Raw genomic sequence first — 22,817 nt, forward strand, 5'->3', positions numbered from 1 at the left:
TCTGGGGTCCTGGGTTCAAACCCTGCTATGGCAGATGATGGAATTTGAATTCAATAAAATATCTGGAATTAAGAATCTAATGATGACTATGAATCCATTGACAGGGATTGGCGGGGGGGAGGGGGTGAACCTCCCTGCCATCTTTACCTGGTCTGGCCTACATGTGGCTCCAGACCCCCAGCAATGTGGTTCACTCTGGGCAACAAATGCTGTCTGGCCAGCAATGCCCTTGTCCAAACAGTGAATAAAGGGGAAAACATCTTTCTGCTGCCTGATGAGAGTCTCAACATGCTGCTTGTCAAAAGCATAAAAATGGAGTAAGATAATGCAAGGTGGGCCTCTCTATACTTTGCCACACATGTCACCATAGGCCCTGTCAGTCAGACTCCTGTAACATTCCATCTAATGTTTCTGTGGACAACCGACTTGTTGTGCTGTGTGATCTCTTTACGATTGTTAAGTGGTTACACAAACTTTCAGTGTCAGGGGTTAGCATTATTTATGTGCGGTCAGAATGTCCTGTGCTCAGGACTTTCCCAGTTGCCTCACCAGTGACACATAGACCGAACGTCGAAGAAGCACAGGGAGATTTTGTCTTGATTTTCCAGACAGGCCTGGCACACATCACAGCCCTCTGCCACCGATCACATTGTACTTGCAGAGAGAAGCACAACAGTTGGTCATCAGAGAATCAAAGGATGTAAGGAAGGAGGGTATGATGACAGGAGGAGGGCCACCTTAGGAGTTTGCAGCCAGGCACTAAAGGAATCAGCTCATATTTCATTGACTCCCACATGCCTTCACTAGAAACTGAAACACAGCACTCATGCATGACTGTCTTCATTATATTCTTCCTCGTTATCTTCATCCTGCACTGAAGAACATTCAAACCACATGGACAACTTTCTATATCAATTACATACTGACACCTAGTGTCGGGATCGTCAGTATTCTTCATTCTGCTGCGACTTTGTTGCAATTTTCAGCATCAACAAAAGTCTCCACTCATGCGGAATTGATCATACTCCAGGATTTCCCAGGGCACTTAACATCCTATGAAGTGCTTATCATGCATGGTCAGGACTGCAACGCTTCAAGTGATGTCGATTGAGATTTGGATATTGACCAGTACCTTAAGGAGAATGACCATTATTTTGAGGGTTATAACGGGATGTTCAACAGCTACGTCAGAGAGCCCACAGCCATTCGGTGTAATCTCTTACCCAGAAGACGCCATCTCTGACCCGTGCAACCTTCAGTACTGCGTTAGCTGCCCTCGTGGCTGCAGAGGAGTCAAGGTCCATCGTCTTCTCTCAAAGTCATGACAGGATTGCTTTTCAGAGGGGTGGTATGGACTCAATGGGCCAAATGGCCTGCTTCGGCACTGTGGGGATTCGATGACTGAGCCCCAGCTGACACTTCACCCAGTACCAGACGTTGGGTAGCGAGTGTCAGTTTCTTTGAGCTGTTGTTCACCCATCTCTATGTTCATCTCGGTCCAAACTCTATCTGCTGGCTAGCAAAGACCAAGCGCCTCTCACCCTCTTAGAACAACAAACAAGGGCGCCAGCCCGCCATCCCGTGACAATGCCAACAGTGAAGGGGTGAGTGCCTGAGCCGCAAAATGGTGCAGGTTTTAACCAGGTGCCAGTAGGCACTTTACTACATGGCATGGAAACCACCTGTCACACCTGCCCTCAGCAAAGGGGGTGGAGTAAAAATCTGCTGTGACAGTGTACCACTGAAAACTTTGGTTGCTCTGCGTACAGTGGGGAGCCGAGAGAATGAAACTTGGACATGTTGATAGACTATTCCCAACTCTGCACTGCTCTCACATAGAAGCACATTAATTCTACTGCAGAATCATTGTAGCCCATCAAGTTTGCATCATCCCTCTGAAGAACATCACACCCAGACTTATTCCTCTACATTTACCATCGGTAAATCCACCTAACCTGCACACCTTTGGATTGTGGGAGGAAACTGGAGCATCCTGAGGAATCTCACACAGACAGAGGGAGAATGTGCAAACTGCAGATAGAACATCCACCCAAAGGTGGGATTGAACCCATATCCCTGGTGCTATGAGGCAGCAGCTCTAACTACTGAGCCACCATGTCACACTTGCATCAATGCCTCAGAAGAACACATTAGTTTCGAAGCAGCTGCCAACTTACTTTTTTCTCCATCCTGGTTCCAACTTTGTGCAGGGATTTTGAGAGCTAATCGTTGACTTTTCTCTTTCTCGAGTTAATATCAGTCTTCCACCCTCTGCAAAATAAAGGCAGAAACACATTACAAAGTATCTCTGATTTAAGCCCTGAATATCAAATCCTTTCTCATTTCCAGTGATGTTGTACATTTGGGAGTTTAGCTGAAGATAAAAGCACAAGTTAGTCATCCAGAAGACAAGGGCCTGGCTTCAAGCCAGCAAGGGAGTGACACATGGCCATGTAACCCTGAAGCGAAGGAGAGGGCAAAACTATCTTAGATTGCTGCTTTTGGCTGTGAGAATGTAGGTCCTCACAGCAGCTACACAGTGAAAGCATAATTATCATTGTTAGCTAATCAGCCAATTTTGCCCAGCAGAAATCAATGTCAATCTGCCACAAATCGGATCATTGCCAATATATCTGAGCACAAACCATCATCAACATACACCAATACAGGCAACCACACACAGTCACAGGTCATCATAAATAGACCACTACACAAATCACCGTGGTGCACCCAACATGATTACTTTCGCAATGATTGGTGACTGGAGATAATGGATGGTTTAAGGGTCAATCCTTGAGAAAAGACAACCATTGATATCGCTGGAAAGCCAGCTGAATTTAGTTGATAGGGCTACTGATGTTGAATATTCCTGGTTGGCTTCGCCACAGGGCTCTCAGTCTACAGTTACCCGTCACTTTCAGTCGTACCATTAGTCACCTAAAATGCTCATTCCGAGATGGTGCTACCTTCCTCCACTGCTTAGGAAATAAACAAATTCTTTGCTCCTTTGCTGAAGGGTTCTCGGCTGTGAGTTAAACATTCACTTTTCATCACATGTGCTTTTTTTTGTACCAAGATGAAGAAATTTTCCAGCAAACTTAAAAATACAATCCAAACTTATACTGCTGTATAGGAAAGGGAGAGGTTAGGAACAGCAGGTGAGAGAAGTTGTGATAATTGTGAATAATTACAATTGTAAGGACAATGATCCCAATATTTATTTAGAGGAGTCCTGGGAGTACAGGGTGTCAAATAACACAAAAAACCTAAAATAAGCTTAGTATGTTTGTCTGCAGCTCATGATCTGTTGGCATGCAGGATTGCTATTTTACATAGCAACAGGAAGTGTTGTAAAGACACACATTTTCAAGACCAGCACATGAAAGATCCATTCAATAACAAACTTTGAAGGCATTTGTGGTCGGATTCAACAAAGCGCTTTGTAGGCATAACCAGGTGAGGAAAGGAGAGTACAGATGTACATCCAACTACATTTTTATTGTATGCATCATTCTAGGCCCTTACTGCACATTCTCAAACCTTTGTCTCACGCCTGCCTGCTGACCACTCATGATCCCCAAAACCACGTTGCCATCAATGAATCTCCATCCTCAATGAAATGGGGGCCCATCACGTTAGTGCAAAAGGTAAGACTGAGGCATAAGCGCTTACTTTCTGCCAGAAATGCTGAGCGGTAGGTCAGTCCTGACCCTCTCCATTGGTCCCTAGCATCATGGATGCCAGACTTCAGTCAGTTTAATTCTTTCCTTGCCAGAGTGCATGAAAGCAGACACTGCAGTCCAACTAGCCCATGACTAATATAATCCCACATTAAACCAGTCCTACCTGCCTGCTCATGGGGCATTGAGTTTAAAAATTGGCAGGTAATGTTGCAGTTTTATAGAATCTTAGTTCGGCCGCATTTGAAATATTGTGTTCAATTCTGGTCCCACATGACCAGAAGGATCTGGTGGCTTTGGAGAGGGCACAGAAAAGATTTACCAAGATGCTGCCTGATATGGTGGGCATTAGCTATGAGGAGAAGTTAGAGAAGCTAGAGTTGTTCTCACTGGAACGATGGAAGTTGAGGGGCAGCCTGATAGGGGTCTACAAGGTTATGAAGGGCATGGGCAGAGTGGACAGTCAGAAGCCTTTTCCCAGGGTGGAAGAGTCAGTTACCAGAGGCCATGGGTTTGAGGTGTGAGGGGCAAGGTTTAAAGGTGGTGAACGAGGCAAGTTTTTTTACACAGAGGGTGGTGGGTGCCTGAACTTGCTGCCGGGGCATGTAGTGGAAGCAGATACTACAGTGACTATTAAAGAGCATCTTGACAAATATGGGAACAGAGGGATACGGTCCATGTACAGGTGGGGAGTTTTATTTGTGACAGGCAGCATGTTGGTGCAGTCTTGGAGGGGCAAAGGACCAGTTCCTGTGCTGTAATTTTCTTTGTTTTCGTTCTATATCCCTCCAAACCTTTCTTATTTGTGTACTTATCTGGATTTCTTTTAAACATTATAATTGTAGCCGCATCCACCACTTCCTCAGGAAGTTCATTTCACATGCGAACCACCCACTGTGTAAATAATTGGCCCCTCATACCTTTTTGAAATTGCTCTCCTCTCGCCTTAAAAATTCACACCCTAGTGCTGAAATCCCTCATCCTCGGGAAAAGATACCCAGCATTAACTCTATCGATGCCCCTCAAGATTTTTCAAACTCCTATAACGTCACATCTCAACCTCCTGTGCTGCAATGTAAAAGACCCAGCTTATCCAGCCTTTCTTTAGAACTCAAAGTTTCCATTCCCAGCGACATCCTTGCAAACCTCTTCCGAATATCCTCCCTACAACTGTGCAACCAGAACGGGAGACAGTATTCCAGGAGAGGCCTCACCAACATCCTATACAATCTCAACATGACATCCATACTCCTGTACTCAAAGGTCTGAGCAATGAAGGCAAGTGTGCTAATGCAATGGTAGCCATTTAAGGGGACACTTTAGAAAATGGAGAATTGGCATCCTAACCACCACATTCAACACCACGCCATTTCATCACTGATGCATAGTGAGAGTATATGTATTGTAGTGACTTACCAAAGCTCCTTAGACACCACTTTCCAAACACACGACATCTCCCACAAAGAAGGACAAGGACAGCAGATACATGGGAACACCACACCCTGCCTGTTCCCCTCCAAGCAACTTACCATTCTGACTTGGAAACATATCACCGTTCCTTCAGAGTCACTGGTAAGATTACTGGAACGTTTTAACATTACTGCGAATGTACCTACACCACGTGGGCTGCAGCAGTTTAAGGAGGCAGCTCACCAATACCTTCTCCGGGGCAATTAGGGTCAGGCAATAAATGCTGGCTCAGCCAACAATGCTAACATCTGGTGTATGAAACGGTCACAACTTTTCCCATTCACCTGCATCTTTGTGAAATTTTGTCTTTTGTGGCCAGCGTCACCAAACTTACTTAATATATCAGGTGAACACATTTTCAATCTACCTTGTTGCGGGAAAACACAGGACTGTGAGAGGCGGAGTGGCTCCCTATGTTTTCAAGCATACTGCATGAGGCATTGGAAATCAACAACAACTTGCATTGATATAGTACCTTTGAGAGAAGAAACAGTCCCACCCATGATGCTTCACTGGGGCATCACTGGACAAAATACGGCAGTGCAATCTACACAAGGTGATCTTTGGTGGTAACCAGCAGTTGGCTGACAATTAAAAGGAATGTCTTAAAGGAGAAAACTGGTGGAGAGGCAGAGAGGTTCAAGGTAGGAGCTCAAGAGGTAAAGATTAGGTGGGCTCACTATATGGTCATTGATTCTGGAGCAAATAAAATTGGAGATGCTAAAGAAAAGAACATTAGAGGAGCACAAATAACCTAAAGAGTTGCGGCATTAAAGGTGATGACAGGGCTAGGGGGAGTCTTGGCCATGGGTTGATTAGAAAAGAAAGATGAAAGTTTTAAATTCAGTGAGGATTCAGAATCGCTGGCCATCATTGATGGGCACTTGAAAGCATCCATCTACCTGGTGGCACAATTAAATATCAGTGACCCACAAGACACCCATTGCTCAGTCATGTTGACTTGATTTTAACAGTAAATGAGAATGAGTCTTTGTAATGATAACCCTGCAGCATGTTCTTACCTTGACAGAGTGAATGCATTTCTGAAAGGCATCCATGCATGCTGCAGGTATCAACGTGGGTCGCTGAGGATGGTTCCTTAGAGACTGTCTGAGATTCCCTGCCAGGGCTTATGCACACCAGCAGGTAAAGACACTTCATCGGGAATATGCCAAGGTATAATTGGGCTTTCAGGTGGGATTTGACAGCTCAGAAATGAGCATGAATGGGCAGAAACTAAAGTATAGCAGCTACTGGAAATCTATAATCCAAAGAGAAAACACCTAAAATGCTAAAGACAGAATTAACAATGAATGAATGAATGAATGAATGATTTATTTACTGTCACTTGCATTTCACAGTGAATAATATAATAAGATACAGCAAAAAGCTTCAAATGCCTCCACAGTCTGGCATCATTTTGAACAGGTTAAGAACAAAAAGGGGATAGTAGGATCTGCAGATGCTGGAGAATCTGAGGTAACAAGGTGTAGAGCTGGATGAACACGGTAGGCCAAGCAGCATCAGAAGAGCAGCAAGGCTGACGTTTTAGGCGTAGGCCACCGAATTAAATAGTTCTGAAGAAGGGTCTAGGCCCGAAATGTCAGCCTTCCTGCTCTTCTGATGCTGTTTGCCCTGCTGTGTTCATCCAGCTCTACACTTTGTTACCTAAGAACAAAAAGGATAAAAGATAGAACTGAAAGAGTACCCTGAGCCGTGAACCAGCTCACCAACGATGCCTGCACCCCCACCCCTCCGACTCTGCCTCATTGCCGCCTGTGCAGGACCCAGCAATATAGGAGTTGCCACTCTCTAAGTGCCACCTCTTCGCCTATGGGCCTATCTTGCCCATGATAATGCCAGGCCCTGTGCTGAACCCACATTTACCCTGAAACCAGGGGGTTCCCCTGATCCGGGCAAACCACGCAGCAGCTGCCACTTTGCCATTGCCCCAGGAGACCCTGCTCTGGGCCTACCGCCAGCAGGAGCCCCCGGCTGGGCTGCCAGACCAGGCTGCCATGCCACCTCACCAAGAAAGCCTCCCTGGCCGCCCTCTTCAAGGGATGTCGCCTCGACGGCATCTCCCCCTTGAAAAGGCCGCTGCCTCCGGCACCTCCGATTGCTGAAGAAGCTTGGTCGCTGCCAGCTCCCGACTGTCAGGTGGGCATCCCTCCTGCTGCTGCCTCCAGTCACTGGTAAGAGCCTCCATTCCACGCACAGCCCAATCTGGCTGTCTCACCAATTTCACTGACTGACCCATCGCTCCAAGGAAAAGGAAAAATAAAACGATAGAAAAAGTCAGAAGGAAAAGAGCAGAAGTAAGAAAAAAGAAAGATAGAACGCGGGACATGTGATGTCTCTAAAAATCATCCTGAAATATCAGCTCACAAGGTCGGCTCTGTTTTTGCTCTCTCCTCGGATGTGTCCTGGCCTCCAGGAAGGTGGAGATGACAGAGAGATTTCCTGCTGGAAACTGTACTGCCTACCCACCACCAAGCAGACCCTCAAGCCCCACTTAGTTCTGTACAACTGAACAGAGAGACTGCATCCCAGGGGCACTAAATGGACAGGATAATCATTGCGTAGTGACTGTAGGCATAGAATGCACTGACCACATTGACCACAATTTCAGAGTCCAAAAGTCGACTCTGAAATGAACGGGACGTTGCATTGTGATGATTATTTTTCTCTTGTGGATGTGAGTGATCAGCTCCAGGGAACGTGATATCAATTGAATTTATGGGCGCTTTGATGAGGAGCGGGCAAACTCTGAAGCGGCAGTATGACTACTGGCTTAAATAGTTCTGAGGAAGGGTCACCGGGCACAAACATTAACTCTGATTTTTTTTCTTCACAGATGCTGCCAGACCTGCTGAGCTTTTCCAGCAACTTCTGTTTCTGTTCCTGGTTTGCAACATCCGCAGTTCTTTCAGTTTTTAACTTAAATAGGATGATGGATACCTTAGCCATAGGGTCATCTGGGGAGCGGGCTGGGAGGTGGGAGTTGTCTTTAACTCAGAGCCTGCCAGCCAAGAGAATCTAAGAATCAGAGAAAGGGTCACTGCAGTCTGCTCAATCCATAGAAGCTGGACCATGTAGGAGAGGTGAAACATAGTGAAACAAGGCGCTATAGTTACTCAGGGGCGTGTATATGGATATCTGACAAAACATATAGCTGTTATGTTTCTGTCCTTTTATTTAGTCAGATAAATATTATCTTGCACTATTTCCCTATCTTTTCCAGCCTTGGGAGTGATTCTAAATTAAATTAAATTCAAATTTAGTGTCCCCACGCATTTCTTCCTGAGGTTATTTTCATGGATTCACTGGTGCAGGCAAAGAAACGTGCATTGATGTGGGCAATCCCGGGAATCCCAAGGTGGGTGGAGAGGGGTTTGGGGTGGGAGGTGGGGCTGGGGCAGGAAATATTCCAAAATGTGGTCTGGCATTTCGGTTGGATGCCCATGGTTTGGTCATGATGTGGAGATGTCAGTGTTGCCCTGGGGTGGATATAGTCAGTAGTCACACAACACCAGGTCCTCACATACCATCCCACCAATCTCGCATCTAGCGTATCGCCCTCCACCACTTCCGCCACCTCAAATCCGACTCCACCACCAAAGATATATTTCCGTCCCCACCCCTGTCCGCCTTTCATAGGGACGGCTCGCTCCACGACTCCCTCGTCCACCCCACACTCCCCACTAAACCCACCGCCCCCAGCACCTTTCTTATCATCTGGTAATTTGACCAATTGAATAGCTTCCGGATCCAAAGCCTGGCACTTGCTTTAAAAATAAGGAAAAGTTCAGCTCTAGGCTGTCTCCTTAATATACTTTGAGGGGGTTTGATCTGGTCCATAACACCTATCTTTCATCCAAGTCACCATTTAACTGCCAGGTCACACAATTGACCTGTTCTTAGTTACATTGTAATAATGACTTAAATGGGATTCAATGTCTGTACTTCGTACTAGAGACCCACACCTTCTCACTGTCCAAGAGGGGAACATCACAAGCAAGCAGCTGATTATTCCAAACATGACCTATCATGCACACCTACTGAAGTGAACACAAACAAAACCATCTCAGGTTGTACTTTGCCCCCAGAATGCCAACCATTATCACCAATGACTATTTTCTGATACATGATTATTTGCTGTACCCAGTTCCTTTCTACTGGAACTTTGTGTCAATCAGGTTTTGTCCAGTTTGTAGCATTCAGCACAGCAGAGCTCTGTCAACCGCAAGGAGGCCTTTCACATCACCAAAGTTTTCATGCTCTTCCTTGGAAAGACTGCTCCCATTTCCCCAGTTGCTCAACATCTATCACATCACCACAGTATCAGCTCTGATTGTGCAGAGGTCAGTATGGCAGGATGATACAGCACACTCTGTCCAGGCTATATCGGAGGGTCCAGACAGACCCAAGCAGAGGAGTGACTCTCCAGGAGCCCTACCTTCTGTTATACCATGGGCTCAGTCACAGCACGTGCACCAACTTGGTGAAGGTACTGTACCGGCAGAATAACAATTCATCAAAAAGGGAACACCTACTGTGGTCTGACTGACTTCCTTTTGAGACCCACAGTAGGCATTCCCTTTATTTCGTATTCATTAAAATCCACTGTCATAAAATGCATGACACACATCGCCCTCATCTCTTAGAACAGATGGGTTACTTTTGCCCAGCATTTATGTAATTCCCACCAACTCCTGTATCTGAGCTGCCAATGCCGGATTTGCAAGCACCAAAACCATGGCGCAATTCATCATTGAGAAGCGTTTGATGCTTCAGCGCATTTACCCTGCATGCGTTACGAGTGGATGAAGGGATGCTTGAGGCATGACATACCATGGCACAGCAAGACTATGAACATGCAGGTAGGCATGGAGGGAGCAAATGCTAGGAGGGCAAGTGAGTGGCTCTGGGATGTATTCCAGTCCAGTCCTTGAACTATGTCCCTGTCATAGAGTTATACAGCATGGAAACAGACCCTTCGGCCCAACTTCTCCATGCCATCCAGATACCCTAAACTGATTAGTCCCAGTTGCCAGGCTTTGACCCATACCTCTCTCAACCCTTCCTATTCCTGTAACCATGTAGATGCCTTTCAAATGTTGCTATTACCCCCTCCAACCTCTTCCTGTGGCAGCTCATTCCATGGACTAGTGAATGAAATGCCCTTACAGCAGCCTTTCCCTGTGAGCCCTGTGCTTCCTCAGCGCCCTGTAACTGGATCTGAGAAGCGCCAAGAGGATCACATGGGGTTGGAAAACCTCAGACATCAATATCCATGCAAGGGGAATAACATGGAGCTGATAGCCATGGTTCGTGCCCTGAGATGCTATTTGGCACTGGGTAACATGGAGGATCCCAGCGGCCAGCGGGTACCAAAAATCACTAGCTACCCCACTCTGACTTCCGAGTGGAGAATTTGCAATGGCTAGCTCATTTGGCAAGATGAGAAGCTGCATATTAATGAGAGCAGTGTGACATCAGTAAGGATTTTACACGTTATAAATCTCATCAATCGGCAACATGTTGCTAACTGGCTGCAACCTGCCTCACCACTTGGCAAAAACATAAAAAACGCAACAAGTCACTCCCAACCTTGCCTGGTCTATCTCATGATTCTGTCATAAATCTCACCATAGCCCATGTCGACCAGACCCCTATCAGGTTCCAACCCTCATCTTAAGGGTACCAGTGTAATAATCTTCTGCGTTGCAGTGAAAGTGACAGGCTGGATTACTTATTGAACAGACTAGAACTGCTTGAAGAACATATTGCTCCTGAGGTGGCAGCTGCTACCGCTGAGTCACAGCTAACACCTGAGAATCGGGGCCCATATGCATGCTTCTGTTGGGTGACAAAATGACAGTTCATCTGTGAATGAAAGTCACGCCACTAGGATTTGTTGACACTCTACAACTCCCACCGACACACTACTCTTCATGAGTCACTGCATTTTAATTGTACCTCATTCTGTCAGGAACCTCATTGGGGGTAATGGAGATAATAGGAACTGCAGATGCTGGAGAATCCGAGATAACAAGGTGTGGAGCTGGCCTGCTGTGTTCATCGAGCTCCACACCTTGTTATCATTGGATGTAATGTTGCTTCAGGGCATCCAGCAATCTTAAAATGTGCGACTGAAATGCGCATTTTTGTTTTGCTCAGATGAAGCAAGAGCAGACACAACGTCAGTTGTAACCTACTCTGTTGCATTCAGCAAATAACACAGCAGCCCTGTAAAGAGCATTGAACAAAGAATTCCATCGGGAATTTGAAAACATGATTCAGGTCTGAATCACTGCCAGACAATAACAGATTTCAATTCTACGAGCTGTATTCATTCCTACTGAATCACCCGGCTCGATGTTGGATTCAAGCTGTTTTCATTTAACGGGGAAAATTTCTGACGAAAAGAGGCAATTTGAGTGGAAAGGATGTTTTGAAATTTTCTGAAGGAAAGGATTAAAATATAAAGCCACAAGTTAAATCCTTTGATGGATGGAGCTTCTTTTCAAGCTCTTTCTACTAATTTCTCCTATTACTGAAAAGACTCAATGCGAAGGCAATAGGCTCCACTGACCTTTCAGCTGAACCTGCTGACGTTACGGATTAGAAATACGTCTTGTGCTGTGCAAAATTAAATATTCACAGAGCACACAATCTGTCTCTGAACCCTCATTCTTGCAATTATCCATGTCGGACTTATTCAAAAAATCTTGTGCAAACAATTAAAGGGGTTTTGAATTTGTTCGCGACGTTTGCAGGTGACACAGCTAGGAAAGTGTGGCGACAGTGAGAGAGATGAACGCGGACTTCAACGGAACATGGTTAGACTGGTGAAATCGGGAAACGTATGACGGATAAAATTTAAAGCAGTGATCCGTTAAAGAGGACAGGCAAAGGAGCTAAGGTGTTACAAAAACATAGAGACTGGGAGGGGGTTCAAGAGTCCAAATCAGAGATGGTGGTTAAGGTTAGTTGAAAAAAAAGTGGCTCTGCGGTTAAAGCCACTATCTCATAGCATCAGGAACCTGTGTTCAATTCCTCGCACCCTTTTCTAGAATCTGGAATTACAAGTCTTTGTGAGATAAACTTTTTTTTTATTAAAAAAAGGCAAACTATTGAATGTCTACATGGAGGAGGAAAATATGGACCTTCAGTCTTTCCAAAACATAATCGGGCAGCACAGAGGCTCAGTGGTTAGCACTGCTGCCTCACGGTGCCAGGGACCCGGGTTTGATTCCAGCCTGGGGTGTCTGTGTGGCGCTTCCACATTCTCCCCGTAGCTGTATGGGTTTTCTTTGGTGCTCAAGTTTCTTCCCACAGCCCAGAGATGTGCAGGTTAGGTGGATTGGCCATGCTAAATTGCCCCATCGTGTCCAGGGATGTGCAGGCTAGGTGGATAAGACATGGGAAATGCAGGGATAGGGGGAAGGGGTAGGGGGCTGCGTCTGGGTGGGGTGCGCTTTGGAGGATTGGTATGAGCCTGACGGGCTGAATGGCCTGCTTTCATACTGTAGGGCTTCTATGAAAAACATAACATACAGGTTCTGTAATGGACAGATGGGGAAACTTGGTTCATGTCAGTTTTTGAGTGGGTTCATGATTCCTCAATATGCCAGGTCACTCCTGAGGCAGGAAACTCTCAAATATTGAGCTCCCTCCTCATTTCAATGATTTCAGGAGGCAGCACAATGTGGAGGTTGTTGCTAACTTGCTGTACACTCGAAGAGGGTCCAACATGTGTCTGAGCTAGCCAGCAATCCTGAAAGGTAGCCTGCATCCCTTGAATAGAAGATGTAAACAATATGCAGAAAGTTACTGGTGACTCTCAATGGAAGGTTTGGAGCAAAGCTGTTAATGCAGACAATGACGAAAGAACAAATAGAGTCCTTGCAGAGTTTTGGATATGAAACTTGGGAGGTTAGTTCATTAGGTGGAAAGGAAGGGAGATACAGAATTGATTAGGCCACTTTTAGAAGGCCATGTTCAATTCGCTCTTCCTGCTATAAGAAAACTGTTGTTAAACTTGAAAGGGTTCAGAAAAGATTGACAAGGACATTGCCCAGATTGGAGAGTTTCAGCTAGACAGAGAGGCTGAAAAGACTGAGGCTATATTCCCTGGAGGTAAGAGGTCGAGGGGTGGCCTTACCGAGATTTATAAAATCAGAAGGGGCATGTGAACAGTCAAGGTTTTTTTCTGAGAATGGAGGAGTCCAAAACTAGAGGGCATACATTTTAGGTGGTGGGACAAGATACAAAAGGGACCTAAGGGGCAACTTTATCATGCAGAGGGTGGTGTGTGCATGAAATGTGCTGCCAGAGGAAGTGATAGAGGCTGGTACAATAGCAATATTGAAAAGACATCTAGATATGCACATCAATAAGAAGGGTTTGGAGGGATATGGTCGAGGTGTTGGCAAACAGAACTAGGTTAATTTAGGATATCTGGTCAACATAGATGAGTTGGACCAAAAGGTCCATTTCCATTCTGTACAAATCTATAGCTCTGTACAATGTTTCCACAGAGAGCCAGGGGACCCTGGACGCCTACTTGGAGAAAGGAAAGGGAGCAATAACTGAGGAGATGAACTACCGGAGTTTAGCCCCAAGGACCTTACATAACTGTAGAAAAGTGTTAAATAACTTCACATGAATAGTCAAGGCCAATGAATGCACCTTCACTTGGTATCTCCATTACCAGCAACCTCACCTGATTCTCAGTGCACAACACCCTCCAGTGATCACTAAATCATCAGCAATCTCAATCCATCAGGGCACACACTGAACACGCAAATATTCCACCTCACTCTGACACAGGCTACTCCTGTTACCCAACTGTCACTGTTTCAAGATACCTGCGGACGTTCTGCTGTGGCAGGCATCACACTGACAGGCATATTTCCCTATGTTTTGCAGGATGAAGTGTCATAACAGGAGGAGATAGAGCAGCCCCTAAGGAAAGCATGCGCCCCTGAATCAAGGGATCCAAATGAAGGGAATGGTGTCCCCTATCACTGTATCGTCAGTGAGAAATCTGTTGTCTCCTTTGCCTTCCAAACGAAAGGCAAGTGAAGCAATGGAAGTATCTTTCCCGTGGCCTCTTCCTCCCCGTTCTCTTCGTTTTCCTCATTTTCAGGAACTGGCCTCCAATTTCCTGATGGAGAGGGTTAAGCCCTTATGATGATAAAGCGATGGAAGACACAATAAGTGTACACAGGAGTCACTGAGCCTGAGTGATAGTGAAACCATTGCATCAGGATCACAATGGTGTATTGCTTCTTGTGGCTATGTGCCATTCGCTGTAGGTCCACCGTATTCTCCTGGGCTGAGGGAGTCACTAGCTGGGTAAGAGAAAGGTTCCCCTTGTTACCTAGCAGGTATGCTCCATTCTCCAAAGGTGGTTGGCATGACTATCTGCCATACATGGAGGTGAGGTGGTTGCTGCCAGGCATTGATCCCCAAGAGGGCATATTGTCTACTTTTACACAGCAGTTGGGCATCGAGCCAATGTGGAACCCAACCCATTATGGCCATATTTATGATTGGAAGGGCCATATCAGTACAACCATTTTCTCCGTCTACCTTAAGGAACCCTGGAAGTCTGACAAATGCATGTTCTCTTCTTTCCTGCTCCTCTCTGCTCAGTGGGAACAGGATGAAATTTCCTCTCCTGATCTTTGTGAAAACTGCAGCCTCCATCACACAGTGATGCATGAATAGCGAAGTATGAGATGCAATCAATGTGGCATGCTCCTGTCTGGATCGATCCACGGTCATAGAAATTCTTCTCAATGGACTCTGACAGGACAGTCGTTGTCCTGTTTTGAGGTTGCAGGTCGGATTCTAGGAGGTGCAATCAGTTATCAAGCCTTTTTCTGAAGATGAGCACCTCAAGCTTGGCTTTTGTCTAAGGCAGATGGAGGAAAGTTGTCTCATAAAGACTCAGAATGGGACCTCCTGCTTCCATTGTGCATGCGCTCCCTTCTGAGACCATTCCCACATCAGGGCTGCAGAAGTTGCTGGAAAAGCTCAGCAGGTCTGGCAGCATCTGTGAAGATAAAACGTTTCGGGTCTGATGACATCTCCTTACAGAGGTTCTGATGAAAGGTCACCAGATCCAAAATGTTAGCTCTGATTTTCTCTTCACAGATGCTGCCAGACCTGTTGAACTTTTCCAGCAACTTCTGCCTTTGTTCACCATACCATTGAAATGCAGAAAGTCAGGGAAAGCCTCCAATAATGCAAAACAGTGCTTCCACACAGTGTGCACCACTAAAATTAAATCAGGGGCAGCTCACAGACAAGATTGTTGTTTGTTTACAGAGCAGTGATATTTTAGTACGGGTTAATGTGTTCTTCGGATGTGTTCAAGCCAGAAGTATTTCTTCAGACAGCATTTATGGACAATATGTACATGATGGTAGGGTAGCAGGCATTTCCATCAACGCTGATTCCAACCTTCCAGCACAGTCTCTGTCGCATGACGACCAATATCAGACTGCGTCAAAAGCATACCTAGGAGATTCATTACAGATAACAAAGTGTGGAGCTGGATGAACACAGCAGGCCAAACAGCATGTTAGGAGCACAAAAGCTGACGTTTCAGGCCGAGGCCCTTGATCAGAGAGGGGGATGGGTAGAGGGTTCTGAAATAAATAGGGAGAGAGGGGGAGGCGGACCAAAGATGGTAGAGGAGAAGATAGGTGGAGAGGAGAGTATCAGTGGAGAGGACAGTGTAAGTGGGGAGGTAGGGAGGGGATAGGTCAGTCCGGGGAGGACGGACAGGTCAAGGAGGTAGGATGAGGTTAGTAGGTAGGAAATGGAGGTGTGGCTTGAGGTGGGGGGAGGGGATAGATGAGAGGAAGAACAGGTTAGGGAGGCGGGGATGAACTGGGCTGGTTTTGGGAATCTCCCCTTCCCCCACTGCATCCCAAAACCAACCCAGCTCATCCCCACCTCCCTAACCTGTTCTTTCTCTCACCAATCGCCTCCTCCCAAGCTGCACCCCCGTTTCCTACCTACTAACCTCATCCCGCCTCCTTGACCTGTCCGTCTTCCCTGGACTGACCTATCCCCTCCCTACCTCCCCACCTATACTCTCCTCTCCACCTATCTTCTCCTCTATCCATCTTCGGTCCGCCTTCCCATCTCTCCCTTATTTGTTTCAGAATCCTCTCCCCATCCCCCTCTCTGATGAAGAGTCTAAGCCCGAAATGTCAGGTTTTGTGCTCCTAAGATGCTGCTTGGCCTGCTGTGTTCATCCAGCCCCACACTTTATTATCTGGGATTTTCCAGCATCTGCAGCTCCCATTATCTCTGACCCCTAGGAGATTCATTTGTATGTCCACTGAACCCAATGTGTATTTCAAATGGGACCACAGAAAATGCATTGAGCGGGAAGTGAATGAGCGAGAGTGTGAACTGGATCTACACAGCTCATGTTGGCAAAGCATGCTTCCAATCAGCTGGAAAAAATGTATCCAATCTGTCGACCCACAGCTAATACCCTGTCTGTCTACAATTTGGCTCTTGCATAGGTCCCCTGTCAACAGGACAAACTTTGCAACCTTAGAGCACAAGACAACCAAGAAAATTAAGTTGATCATTTATCAATCCTATCAGAGGTTAAGCCTCAGCTGAATTATTGGTCCCAATTCTGGGCCCCACACGGAGGAAATGGCCCAGGGCTTATGGAGGCTATAGATGGCTGGAATAAGGAACAAGGCTGAAAGGCTTCACTCACATTGAAAAAAACTGGATAAACTTGTATTATTGTCCTCAGAATGGAGAAATTCAAGAACATATTTAACAGCAATGTTTAAACTTACAAAGGACCTGAATGGAGTAAACATGGAGAACTATTCCCATTGGTTACAGGGGGTAACTCAAAGGTACAGACTTAAAACAGTTGGACAAAGAACTGGGGGGACATGGAGAGATTTCAACTTGGTCATTTTTAATTAAGTTTTTGTGATCCTGATCCCATTGCTCAAAAAGAAGGTGGACGTTGATTAAAAATTAATTTTTAAAAGAGATTTGGTAATCTAATTGTGAAAGAAAATTAGCAGAGCTCTGGGAAATAATAGCTAAATAGGACTGATTAGATAGCTCTTTGAAAGATCAGAATCAAAGAAGCATAGAAATTAGGTGCAGGTTGAGGCCATTAGGCCCTTTGAGACTGTACCACCATTCTATATGATCAGGGTTGATCATCTAATCTCAGTATTTCCCTCCATACCCTTTGACCCTTTAGCCATTTGGGCCATGTCCAGCTCCCTCTTGAATACATCTAATGAACTGGCTCCGACATCTTCTTGCGGGACAGAATTCCACAGTTTTGCAACTCTCTGAGTGAAAAAAATCCTTCCTCATCTCAGCCCTGAATGGCTTACCCCTTATTCTTAGACTTTGAATCAAAGCTGAAGGGCTGAATGGCAGCCTGCTGTGTTACGAACACCCACAGTTCTGTAATTTCTTGAAATGCGGAGCAGAAATGAGAGGCGCTGATCCCGGGAGATGAGAGGGAATCCTCTGTCTTCAGGATAACCGGTCTCCCGTTTCTGTACAGTGACCAAAGCTGCTTATACTAAGCTGGAGACTGAGGCAGAGTCCCATCGATGTAATACACTACACTGGATGACATATAACATCTCTCTCTCTTCTACACATTCCCATTAACTCCTTGAGCTGCTTTAGCTCCTCACAATCTTGCACACACCCAGGCTGGTAGAACAGATAGCAAGTGAATGGCAGGTGAAATCTTCAAAGAACTGTGAAGCATTTGATAGGAAGAGCAAGGAGAGGGAACATATTAAAAAATAAACAATTATTTCCACAAAAAAAGCAGAAATAGGGGGGCCTAAGAGTAAATGTACACAAGTTACTGAAGGGGTCAGTGCAAGTTGAGAAAGTGTTATTGTGACAGACAGGATACTGTGTGTTATATGTAAAAGCTCACCTGATGCCTATTTGCATGCTTATAGAATCTTTGCCTGCTCTTGCCTCTTAGTGTCTTCGCACTTCAGTTTGGGTCAAAGGTTATCAGTGATGCAATACGAACAACTCTTTAGCACAGACAATCTGTATATCAGTAGCGGTCCACCTGTGCGGCAAACACACTTCACATTCATTCAACCAAATGGCTGCACCTGAAAGTGAGTGGCAGCTACTCCTCAGTCCCTCCAAGAGAGGGCTGCTGTTTATCAGTGGGCCCCAATACCATCTGACACAGGCACAGGCCACACACATTCCAGGGGCTTGGCTACCATGAGTTGCCCAGTTAGGATGCTCACTGTCAGGCAATCTATTTGAATGGAATTCAAGAACAGGGCAAAGGTCAGTCCTAACAGGCCAGCGTCAACAGTCAGGGGACTCATGTACAGCCAGTCAGAGAACCACAAACTCTGCAGTTAGGAGTCTGGAGTGTATATAGCCCTGGGGTTCCCACCATTGTTCATTGAGCAGGGTGAAAAAGGTTTCTATGTGGAGAGGACATTACTGTCAAAAGGACTGGCAATTCTATACTGGCAGAGAGAAGGGTTGAAAGCTGAGGCAGGTGTGAAGGTGGAGACAGGGAGAGAGATGGGGGCATGGGGGGAGATGGGGGCAAGGGGGGAGATGGGGATGACAAGGATAATGTTGGGGCCATGGAGCGTGATGAGGTAATCTCAAGGAGTATAGGGTTATGTGGAACAGCATCAGAGGGTGTGATAGATCATGGGAAGGATGGTGTTGTTATTAGTGACCATCAATCAAGTCTCCACAGGGGTAATGATGAGAGCAGACTGGGTATCATCAAGGTGTACACTGTAGGAGTTCAGCAGAGAGTGAAGACAGTTGGAGGTGAAGTTTACTGTGGTGTGTCTTCTCAGGAGTGGGAGCGGGAGAGGCTATAGGTGGAAATGGGCCATTTGGATAATGCAACGTAAATGGAGACATGGAGTCTCTGGGAGAAGTTTCTGATGACCAGTTGGATGCCAGCGCTGACTATGTCCACAATGAGTTGTGTTCCCTGCCTTCACTTGTCATTTTCTTGTTGTGAAACACAACTGGGAGATGGTTGGATTAATATTCAGGGTGGGCAGAGTCATTGTCATTTTGAAATGTAGAAGTGCACTCCACATGATAGCATTGAAGGGACAAATATATGAGACACGCATTTGCAAACTCTAACTACACCTCATTTGCAAATATCTCTTCACTCATTTGCAATGCATACGGAATGAATATGGTTAGGCTTCTAATGCGGTGCATTGACAAATTATACCATGCCTTTGGTGCTTACAAACGGCATTTTAATGATGCAGATGCTAATGGAAATGCCATAAAAAGAGCTGCCTGCTGACAAATAGCACTTCATCACTTGTGAAGCATCACAGGGTGTTGTGGGAAGATGGGAAAGTCACAGCAGAGTACATCATGTGAGTATCACAAGAGGTGACACTGGAATCAATGATATGCTTCATGTTTCTGGGATGGGAAGGGGGTCAGAGCACAGCAGGGACTACCTTATTGGTGTAATGGTTTGCTATCTCAGTTGACTTCACCACACTGCAAGCAGGGCCATGGTGGAGCAGACGATGGGTCGACTGGAGACACGGTTCTGCTGCTTGGACTGGACTGGAGAGGTCGTCTGGTACAGTCTGGATTGAATATGCTGGCTCATCCCGGATAGCTGCATTTGGCACAAACCGAGTAGGCAATGGAGCAACAAATAAACGCTGAGGAGCCAAGGGAATTGGAGCTGCCTGACACAAAGGATGTGGAGGATATTGGGAAGTTCTCTTTGTGCATAACTGAGTTCAGCTACATTGGAAGGTGCAGACTGGGGAGGAACACGCAGTTTCAGGTCAGTCCTAACAGGCCAGCGTCAACAGTCAGGGGACTCATGTACAGCCAGTGAGAACTGGATGCAGAAGATTATTAAGAATATTAAATTATCATCGATCGTGGTGGTTTGCATTGTGACGGTGAACTGCAGCCTCGATTCAGTTTATTCATGTTTGCTTTTGCTGACTAGAAACAAAAGCTCATGTTTGGAAGTGTCCAATGACTTACCTATGTGTGATGTTCAGCTGCTGGACAATTTCGTAGGAGGTGTGAAATTCCTGTGGATATTTGGAACAGAATAACAGTGAAATAGAGAGGGTGCTCAGGTGGAATGCAGCTGAGGGTAGATATGCTGTGTGGCCTGGAGATTAAACTGTGGCTCGGGTTCTGTGTATGAGGGAGTGTTATCCATGTTGCCGATGAGGGGTAATCTAGATGACATACACCTCTCTGAGGTCTCAGCAGCCTTTTAAACATACAATGGGCATCAGAGATGTCAGTGGTTTGGTAGACATCCATTGAGTGGCAAGTTATTATGGTAATAGCGTAAGGTAAAATGTGGTGGGAATCAGACATGAAAGATGCCATAGGAATGATAGCCAGAGACTTTTCCCCAGGGCAGGATTGACTGCCACGAGGGGTTATAGTTTTAAGGTGTTAGGAGGAAGGTATAGAGGAGACGTCAGAGGGAGGTTCTTCACCCAGAGAGTTGTGAGCGCATGGAATAGTTTACCAGTGGTAGTCATGGAAGCGGAGTCATTAGTGACATTTAAGCAACTGCTGGACATGCGCATGGACAGCAGTGAATTGAGGGGAATGTAGGTTAGGTTAATTTATTTTTGGATTAGGAATATTCCACGGCACAACATCATGGGCCGAAAGGCCTGTACTGTGCTGTACTTTTCTATGTTCTATGTTCTAATGATATAGTTACTGAGGTGATTTCAGTAATATACAGTGAGAAATCTTGCTTGACTTCACATCGAAAATCCCTCAAAAAAAAACTGATCCAATTTATACTTAGGCCAAAAAGAAAATTCAGCCAATGTCTTTAGTGAAATGCCGGGAAGGTTCACAGAAGATCCTGAGTAATGTGAATAGATTGGACAAGATGGGACTGTTATATTACGTAGAGTTGTACAGCACGAAACAGGCCCTTCGGTCCAATGCATCTATGCTGACCAGATATCCTAAACTGATCTAGTCCCATGTGTCAGCATTTGGCCCATATCCCTCTAAATCCTTCTTAAACATATAGCCATCCAGGTGCCTTTTAAATGTCGTAATTGTACCAGCCTCCATCACTTCATCTGGCAGCTCGTTCCATCCACACACCACCGTCTGCATGAAAAAGTTGCTCCTTCAGATCCTTTTAAATCTTTCTCCTCTCACCTTAAACCTATGCCCCCTAGTTTTTTTTACTCCCCCAACCTTGGAAAATAGACCTTGGCTATTCACCATCTCCATGCCCCTCACAATTTTATACATCTCTATAAGCTCACCCCTCAACTTCTGATGCTCCAGGGAATAAAACTGTGGCCTATTTAGCCCCTCCCTAGAGTTCAAACCCTTCAATACTGGCAATACCCTTGTAAATCTTTTCTGAACCTTTCAAGTTTAACAACATCTGTCCTATAGCAGGAGACCAGAACTGAGCTCAGCATTCTAAGAGTGGCCTAACCAATGTCCTCTACAACTGCAACATGGCATTCCAACTCCTACACTCAGTGCACTGATCAAAGAAGGCAAGGGTTCCAAATGTCTTTTTCAACACACTGTCTACCCATGACTCCACTTTCAAGGAACTATGTACCTGCACCCCATAGTTCAGCAACTCTCCCCAAGCCCTTACCATTGACTGTATAAGCCCTGTCCTGATTTGCCTTACCAAAATGCAACACCTCACATTTATCTCAATTAAACTCCCATCCGCCACTCCTGTTCTCTGCAGAGAAGAGAAGATGGAGAGATAGTTTGTCAGTGGTATTCAAAAATCATGAGACAGTAGATATGGAGAACCATGCTCGCTGACAGAAAGACCAAGAACCAAAGGGCATGGATTTAAGGTGGAACAAGCAGGAAACAGAGGGGTATGGAGATGTGCAGGTTGATGGGATTAGTTTAGAATGGCGGCAGTAGACACAGACAGTGGGCCGAAGGGTCTGTTCCTGTGCTGTACAGTTCCACATTCAATGAAAGGTGAATAGCAAGAGACCTCAAGGCAACATGAGGGAAAATCTATTTTTTTTGGTCAGCTTTCGGTTAGGATCTGGAATGCACTGCCTGAGAATGTGGCTTTTAAAAGGAAAGCAGGTAGTTATCAGGTCTGAAAAATTCCTCAGAGATACAAGGAAAGAGTTGGGGAGTGGGACTAAATGTGATGCTTGTGTAGAAATCCAGCAAAGATGCAAAAAAAATGATGAATTCCTTCTCCTTCTGAGAGTTACCATTCTATAAATTGATACAAAACACTGTGAAAAAGTATAAAAAAATTCAATTCCATTTCTTTGCCTTTATTTTACATTTTGTTTTCAATTAACATCTGTCTTGGGGAAATGTTACAATGTGGGCCTTTATTCTTCAGAAATTTCATTGAATCTGCCCATTAATTCAGATGAATTCTCAGCCCTTCATGGTCTTTTGCTATGTAATAGCCAGATTTCCTCAGTTAATTCTTACATATTAGGAAGTGATGCCATCCTTAACGTCTTTGCCAATAATTCTACTGGACATAGGTTACTGACAGGGACCACTAACGAGGTTCCCTGCTCAACTATAGTCATCCAAGAATAATTATGATCTCCTCCATCCTCAAAT

At 45.5% G+C, this 22,817-nt stretch overlaps 1 long non-coding RNA gene across 1 annotated transcript in view; it reads right to left on the bottom strand.

The window, feature by feature from the left end:
- Nucleotides 1-22,817, bottom strand: part of LOC125458122 (uncharacterized) — a 56,330-nt gene that overhangs the window by 25,570 nt on the left and 7,943 nt on the right. Inside the window, exon 2 of the long non-coding RNA XR_007248765.2 lies at nucleotides 2,178-2,271. This is a non-coding gene — a long non-coding RNA (uncharacterized LOC125458122). The remainder of the gene's footprint in view (nucleotides 1-2,177; nucleotides 2,272-22,817) is intronic.

The sequence above is a fragment of the Stegostoma tigrinum genome, chromosome 13, assembly GCF_030684315.1.
Source record: "Stegostoma tigrinum isolate sSteTig4 chromosome 13, sSteTig4.hap1, whole genome shotgun sequence".
NCBI lineage: Eukaryota > Metazoa > Chordata > Chondrichthyes > Orectolobiformes > Stegostomatidae > Stegostoma > Stegostoma tigrinum.